Consider the following 9089-nt stretch of genomic DNA (forward strand, 5'->3'; position numbering starts at 1 on the left):
GATTTATACAGGGAGTCCAAGATCCAACCTGAAGAAACCCTGGCTGTGTGGTTGGGACGTCTGGTCATAGAGCTTGGATCTAACCTGCTGAATCAAGAGGAAGCAAGCTTCCTAGTAAGACAAGCTTCATGGAGTAGAGGACATGTCACTGATATTGACATGGTGACGATGAACGTCCATTGGCCTATTCCTATTCCAGCGCTTGTAGCAAGACTAATTGAACAAAAAGCTCACGAATGGCACACACAATGGCCGGAGCATGTTAACGCGGAACAGCTTGTACTAGCTATTATTGGAGTGTCATATTGTGCCTGGAACCCCAGAACATGTGCGCTGGGATTAGCACCACTCCAGCGGATGCGACCGTGGCCTCACCGTCATCTGAGACACCCCGGAACTGTTCCAGTGACTATCCATAGCTTAGACAGCTGCATTGAAATCTATGGGCGAAAGAATATAATCGTTTTGCGGATTCTGCTTGGTCCAATGGTTGATCACCAGTCTTTCGGCCCGCACATGGATTACATTAATTTTTGCTGCATTTTATTTTTTTTCAGTTGCTGTTTATACCATAGTTAATGTATTATGTTATCAGGTATTTAGTTACAGAGGTTTTGCTATAAATCTCTATCATGGTTTACTGCAAACTTTGTATTGGACAGTCATGTGTGTATGTATGGGTGTGTGTATGCACATGTGACCACACACAAACTGATGAAGCGGTGAATTATTTTTTATAGTTTCAGTAGACAACACTATGGACTATCTTCACAAGGTTGTTCCATGTGTTAAAAATGAACAACTCTTTGTTTTAAATCCCCGAGACCCTAATCCTTCATATACACAAACCAGTGTTACAGAGTTTGGTATACCGTTGGGTAGTTCCTTCTGGCTTTGCCTAAAGTCTGTGAACGATAAGATTCCAAAAGAAAAAATAATGGAATTAGTTTAAAAGTTGCCATTATCAGTTCCATGCTTGAAAACCTGTAAAGATCTAGACAGGTTACAGGGGTGGGCAGATGAGAACAGGATGGGATTCAATACTGACAAGTACAAGGTATTGCACCTGGGGAGGAAGAACCAGCAGCATACCTACAGGCTAAGGAACTCCATTCTAGTCAGCACAGAGGCAGAAAAGGATCTTGGTATCTTTATTGATCCCAAGATGAACATGGGCTGCCAATGTGGGGACACGGTCAGGAAGGTTAACCGCACCCTGTCATGCATCCACAGATGCATCACGAGCAGGTCCAAGGAGGTGATCTTCCCACTCTATGCGACACTGGTCAGGCCACAGTTGGAGTAGTGTCCAGTTCTGGGCGCTGCACTTCAGGAGGGATGTGGACAGCATTGAGAGGGTCCAGAGGAGGGCCACTCGCATGATCAGGGGGCAACAAGGGAGGCCCTACGAGCGGAGGCTACAGGACCTGAACCTGTTCAGCCTCCACAAGAGAAGGCTGAGATGGGATCTGGTGGCCATCTACAAACTGGCCAAGGGGGACCAGCAGGCTATGGGATAGTCCCTGTTCCCCCAAGCACTACCAGGAGTAACGAGGAATAAAGGCTTTAAGTTGACTTAGAGTAGATTCAGGCTAGACATCAGGACGCACTACTTCACAGTTGGGTCGGCTAGAATCTGGAACCAACTTCCAAGGGAAGTGGTGCTCACTCCTACTCTGGGGGTATTAAAAAAGAGGCTAGATAATCACCTAGCTAGGGTCGTTTGACCCCAGCATTCTTTCTTGCCCATGGGAGGGGGTCGGACTTGGTAGGGTCGGATGGGACCCGAGCAGATCATCAACTATAAAATTAAGATTATCTTTGAGTTGCAGGCACTGATATGACAAATCCAGATGAAGCAAGTTCCTTTGAAACTCCTATTCACGTTTCCCATTTATAGTGTTAGTGATGTTATTCATGGAATCAGAAAAAAAAAAAAAAAAATAAGGAACCCTGCACCAAAGATTTTCCAGCAGTCTGGAGAAATAATTGACTTAAATTGGGGATACTCAGGTCAAAAAAAGATAGTGCAAGATTAGGCAGAATTAGCAAAGTTTTCTTGCTAGTGGTGAATAGCCTCTGATTGCTGGAGATTGAGACATTTTGCACTCAGACTCAATTGATTAGATTATTTTGATTTGGACATACGGTAAGATATCATCTTGCTCATAGGTTTTTAATAACTTTGTAGCCTAGTAAGTAATTTATGTTCAGCTAACAGTTTTTCTTTCCTACAATCCTGATTATATTTTATAAAGTTTCTACTTCTACTATTCATCATCCTAACAGGATAGTCACTCATGCTGTGTAGATGTATTGATACTGCACATTTGATTGCTTCAGTACTAAAGTAGCCATGAAATTTAAAGGCAATTGCTGAGATATTTTCCCTTGCCTTTCTAGATCATGAAGAAAGAAGAAATTAGATTGATTTATCAGATGATAGTCTTTATTAATGACTTATTAACAAAAAGGGTATTTCTCTATCAGATTAGATAACCACCATTAAGCCTTTGTTAAAAAGAAACTAATCAGATTATCAGTAAGAATATTTAGAGTCCCATTTCTGTGATTTAAATGAATATAAGACAGACCTACAGATTCTGAAGAGAAGAGGAGAGGAGAAAAGGAAAGAAGGCTCACTGCATTAGCGTCTTAATTTATTTTTAACTATTTGTTATTATAACAGATGCAAGTTCTCCTGAAAAAAAATTGGATGTGTGAAATGTGTTGGTGTTGCCTATCTGTAAAGAGTGAGAAATTTATTAGGAACATCTTATCCTTCAGGAGGTTAAACTGACATAATAGACTGGAGAATTTTAAGGGCATGAGTAGATGAATCAGGGGCCCTAAATTGAAGCGGTAGGTTTTTAAACCAACCTCTTGAATTTAGGGCCCTTAAAGCCCCAGTGGAGGGGAAGGCAAGCTGCTGGCAGATGGAGCAGTCCCTGAGCTCTGGGGGCCGGGGGGGGGCTGGTGCTTCCCTCTGCAGCAGAGGTGCCCCCCCCACCCAGGCAGCACTGCTCAGCACAGCTCAGGCAAGCAGGCATGCTTGGGGGGGGGGAGGAGGAGGGGGGGGTTGAAATCAGGCTTGCTGTTTTTCTTGTGTGGAACCTGCCTTCCCAGGCTGCTGCAGGGCTTTCTGCAGAGGCCCTGAGCTGCACGGAGCCTGGTGCTTCTCTTCACAGCTATAGGGGCAGCAAACTAAAACTCCTCAGAAGAGTTTTAGTTTGCTGTGCCCCAAGTTATTTAAGGTACATTATGCCACCAAATTTCCTACAGCAGGTGGAATTAATGTGCAATATGCCACCAAGTGTGCAAATACCGACACCATCAAAGTGGTGCAAAAGCATTTAGCCTGCTTTAAAGTGTCATTCGTACAAGCCCCTTGTTTCATTTACACATGGCTTGAAATGCTGATAAACATTCCAAATTTGACTTAAAAAAAATCTAGAACAAAAATTGAAATTCATCAATTTAAAAGAGAACATTTTTATAGTAAGCTATATACAGATGAAAGAGGTAAACATTAACATGCAAAGGATAGCTAAGGGTACACATAAGCATTACATTTAGATCAACCTAACAAGGCTTATCTAATTGCCCAACTCTACAGCTGTGCAGAGGCTTAAATTGCCCTGAAATGATATGGCTTAAATTGCACCCAAAATGGCATGCCTGGTTTAAGCTGGTTTACCTGAGTAGATGCACTAACTTAGATCAAGATTGGGTTAGCCCACTCTAAGAAAGGGTGAACCCAATCTCACAAATACCTTGCATGTAGTCCTGGGGCTAGGAAAGCCCAGATGCTCACCCCAGCCCTGGGGCTGCACTCTTCCTCCACCCCTACCCTAAACCTGACTAAGGTCATTTTTAGCCCACGACCCCTCCCTGGCTGGTTAACCACCGCCTCCCCCCCAAAACCCACTGACCCCCCTCCATGGATTTGTGAGCCCCCCCTCAATCCCAACAATCTCTCTCATGGTTCTGCTAGCTCCCCAATCCCATCCACTCCTCTCCCCACCAGTTTTCTCACATGGCTCCAGGAAGTGGCAAATGGCTGAATATACTACTCTTGGTCTAGGTTAACATGTCTTAAAATAAGCCATACGAATACAGGCTGGGTGTGGCAAACAGCTGTATGCAACTGTCACGGCGGGGTCCTATAGGAGGGCCGTGATCTCCTTAAGGCCCCCTCCCCGTGACAAGTCGGCCCAAGGGCACCCTCAGATTCTCGCCCACCACGTCTTTGATCTTAAAGTTGGGAGGCTGCCTCACGTCTCCTTGGGCACAGTTAGTTGGGACCTCTGTCCCCGTGTTTTCCCGGAGCCACCGGGGGTTTCCCTTTATGATGGGTGCTTCTGGGCACCCCAGCCTTATGGGCTACGCATGGCTCCAACCACCCCTGATACCACGCCCCAAGCCTCGCAGATGGGATAGACGTTGGTGTGTCTCTCTGCCTATATTCCTGCCCGCCTCTCGGGCCTTCCCTGTGATGTCGCCCCTCTCTGGGGCCCCCTCTGTCGTGCTGTCCCCTCTTGGGCTCTCCGAGCCCGCTCGGGGCCTCCCTGTAATGTCACCCCTCTTTCCTGGGGACTTCTGCACCCCCTCTGGGACTTCTCATCAAGCCACCTGTCTCTCAGGCCCAACCGCACTGTTACCCCTGCTCTCCAGGGCTCACCACACCACTACCCCCTCTCTCCAGGGTTCACCACAGTACACTGCCCTTCTCTGGAGTTTACTGCTTCACTAGGCCTTCCTCAGGGCTCGCCGCACCCACCCTGGGGCTTCCTAATAATACTGCCCCTCTCTGGGGCTCGCTGTGCCCACGCTGGGCTTCCTAATAATAGTGTCCCCTCTCTGGGGCTCGCTGTGCTCACGCTGGGCTTCCTAATGATAGTGCCCCTCTCTGGGGCTGGGGTCTAAGCCCCCTTTAGCTGCGCCCTCCCTGGTGCCGGGGTTCCCACACCGCTGGGGGTTCCCCCTGAGTATGCTGCGCCTGCTCTGGCGCTGGGGTCCTCACCCTTCATTGTGAGTCCCCAACAAGTATGCTGTGCCCTCCTCAGGTGCTGGGGCCCCCACTCCTCTGGGGGTCCTTATGAGGCCTCCTCCAAACCCTTATAGCCTCACCCTAGCCACCGGTGTAATAAACAAAAAAACAAAATGCAAGCCTCCTGGCTACAACTTAACTTAAGGCTGCCTGGCTATAACAACATTGCTCCAATCTCCCAGAGCCGCCATCCTTTACTCTGCTCAAGCAGTTCTCGCATCTCAGCTTCAGGAGCTCCTCTCTGTCTGGCCACTGGCAGGGGACTGCCAGCCTAGCCTCAGCCCTGGCCTTTATAGGAGCCAGGGCCTGCCTCCTACAGGCAGCTGACTTCCTGGTTGTCCCTGGCAACCCGCAGCTGTGCTCGTTATCCCTGGCAACCCACAGCTGTGCTCGTTATGTCCTGCCAGGGCTCTTTCTCCCTGGCAGTTTCCCCTCTCTAGGAGCAGAGCACTGAGGTGCCCTGTGACAGCAATCTTAGGTAATATATACTGTCCAAAAGTATTCAGCATAAAAATCTGGTTTAATGTTACTCCAGGTAGATGGAAAGATCCCTGATTTTGGATCCTTTTGTTTATATACATGCAAATACTGCATTCATCATATAATGGAAACACATATATGCAGAATAGAACATAAATAAACTTTAGTATATCCACTTACTACTAAATGAGCTAAACAAATATATCTATTAATGTTACAATTAGTTGAATTTGTCATCTGCATAATATATCAGCTTCCTGCACTGCTGTACATGTAGTAAACATGGGAACTCGGAAGGGTCCATGTACTGCTCCAAGTACTGCTATCAATTGGATATCATTCAATGCTATCAATGCTATCAATTGGATAGCATTCAAATGCTATCAATTGGATAGCATTTTTATCTTAAAAAAGTGAAAAGTGAAAGGGTAGCTTTCTTTGAAGTCTGCCAAGTTGATCAGACTTGTCTTATGGGAAAGAACAAGTTTGGTTTGTGATGCACTTTCCAATTCTACAATTCTTCTAGTTTCCAAGTTGCCTGTGGCAGGCCTTTTATCAAAAAGGAATAGGTGACACTAAATTAATTTAATGTATGGTGCTTCTGTACCAAAAGCTCAATAAGTTATTGCTTATCAGGTAAATCATGTATACTTGAAAAAAATCTATATCTATATGATAAATGAACCAAGACACTCCATTCAGTCAAAAATACATATACATTTAATTCAATATAAATTTACATCACACTAGCATTATAGCTGAGAAGGACCATAATCCATAATGTGCCAGCATGTATTTATAAAATTCATGTTTCAGATGTGGCCAGTAGCTTGTTTAAAGTATCCTAAAAAGAATGTTTGTAGTCTAACATGTAGTTTCTAGTAATTGTGTGTGTGTGTGTGTGTGTGCACGTGCATGCATGTGCATGCAAATTTGAATTTTATATGAAGAATGGAAAACTGTTAATACAAGAAACAGTCACACAATAATGTTAATAAAGATGAAACTAAGACCCAGACTGAAACTGTATTTCAAAGATCAGGGGAGAATTATTTCCACTTTTTTTATTGGAATTGATATATTAAAAACAGCATTATATGCAACAGAGAGGACAAAGAAAAAGTCTGAAGACAACTGCATCACTCAGCAAAGAATTATAATGACTCTTTCTCTACTGTTACTAGCATCCTTATCTCATGTTGGAACTCTGAGTTTATTGGTTAACAAGCAACGATAAAAACCTACCAGAACAAAAATGAGCAGAGTCTAGATTAACAAATATTTCAAAGACAATAGACTATTCCATCATGTCAAGTGTAAGAGAAAGAGTGGGCATTAATATAAATGAAGAAAAAAAATTGTGGTCAAGTGTAAAACAGATGAAAAAAATGCCTAACAGAACTGTTCAAGATAGTGAAGAATCTGGCACTCTTGCCCATAAAAATAAGTCTTGCCATTTTTATTCTATGAATGATTTTCTATCACCGTCTTCACTAAGAAAACAGGTTGCATGAAAGACAGGTTCTCTGTGCCAGAAAGAGCTCTCAGTTATTGGCTGGAGAAAGAAACCAATCACCATGATCTAAAATGTCATGTGATGTGTCAATATGACTAAAATATTGAGAAATAGATTTAATTACTGCTCAAGAAACTGGTCAGTATTAAAGATATGTTTGGGTTTTTTTTAATAATCCAGGCATATAGGATGCTTGATGAAAAACACAATAAGGGGAGCTGGGTAGGGCAAAGGGAGGAAGTCAAGAATGATGGGTTATGTTAAATATCTCATACTTTCATTTTAATTTAAGGTGTTTAAACCTCATTTGTTCCATTAGTTTTTTGAGACAGATAACTAGATCTTACTGAGAATTTTCAACAAAACTTCAGCAAAAATAGCAGGTTGTCTTTGTCAGCTAAAGCTATTAGTGGGAGAGAATCAGTTTTGTAACACTTTCTCCAATAAAAGGTTTAATTTAATATATACTGAAAAAGTAAGAACAATATGGGAAGATTAAAACTGAAAACTTTCAAAGGAAATATTTGGTTTTCCAAATAGGACTTTTCCCCCTTAACTTCTCAGTTAATCTCAGTCACCATATAAACCTTTCCTAGATTTTGGCTCTTCATCCCAGTTCAAGACATGAAAAACATTCAAAAAATCTACAAAATACTGGTGAGATCTAAAAACCATTTCCCTGCCCTGTTCCAATACTAATCCCTAAATGAACAGAAGACAAGTCTCTACACTATGATGCTACATTAGCAATTTATTTCATATCAGCAACCACAAAGGCCTTCTATAGGGAGCTTGTACATTAAGCATGTACAGTTAAATGCTTTCCCAAGTGCTTTTGCTGAATCATGTCCAAGGTGATGTTCACTTTGAGGTGAAATGAACATATTTGCCTTATAAGGATTCTGTTAATTTCTACCAGAAGATTCCCATCTATGTTGTTAAATAATCAACTTCAATTTCCCTCTATGTGGAGATTTCTGGGCTACTGCTACTGCTATTCAAATAAGATGGAATGGTTTGATCTATTCTTATTATTCATAGATTGTTAGGAGCGGAAGGGACCTTGTAGATCATTGGGTCCAGTCCCCCTGCACTAGGCAGGAAAAGACAAGTGACCTTAGCACGGTGACTGTCCAGTCTCCTTTTAAAGATTTCCAGGGTAGGTGACTGCACCACCGCTGGAGGGAGTTTATTCCACAGCCTGGACACCCTGACTGTGAAGGAGTTTTTCCTGGAATTGAGCCTGATGTGGCCTTCCAAGAGTTTGTATTAATTGCTGCTAGTCTTTGCCAGGGTTGCCCTGGTGAACAGCTGTTCACTGAGTTCTTGATGTACTCCCCTGATGTAGCGGTAAGCTGCTACCAAGTCCCCTTTCAGCCTTCTCTTCTGTAGGCTGAAGAAGCCCAAGTCCCTCAGCCTCTGCTCGTGTGGCTTGTCTTGTAAGTCCCTGATCACACTATTTCATCCTTGTTGAAGTGTGGCACATAGAACTGGATGCAGTACTCCAGCTGCGGTCTCACCAGTGTGGTGTACAGTGGGAGTATCACTTCCTTAGTCTTGCATGTAATGCAAGCCAGAGTATTGTTGCCCTGCTGGCTACAGCATTACACTGCTGGCTCATGTTCACATGATGGTTGATCACTACCCCTAGGTCCCTTTCAGCTGTGGTGCAAGTCAAATTGTCGCCACAAGCCTGCAGGTATGTTGAAGATTGTTTGCCCCAGATGGAGCACCTTACACTTCTGAGTGTTGAACTTCATTTGGTTCCAGTCCACCCAACTCTTGGAGGGCCAACCATGCCTTACAGCACTATGAATCACATTTTTTTTTTCTCAGAATACATGCAACTGCATTACTACTACTTCACACCCACATGTGGTACCTGAGCACCTCCCCTTCAGTTGTTGAAGTGAATGTGACTTTTGTTTGATCCCAACCTGCCTTCTTCACTTCAATAAACTTCCTTTTCTCTTGTGGCAATTCATTTGTTTATCTGTCACATAATTCATTTTCATAGCAGTTTAGCATATTCCTAAACTGGCT

This window comes from Alligator sinensis, unplaced genomic scaffold (genome assembly GCF_000455745.1).
Source record: "Alligator sinensis unplaced genomic scaffold, ASM45574v1 scaffold1007_1, whole genome shotgun sequence".
Taxonomy (NCBI): domain Eukaryota; kingdom Metazoa; phylum Chordata; order Crocodylia; family Alligatoridae; genus Alligator; species Alligator sinensis.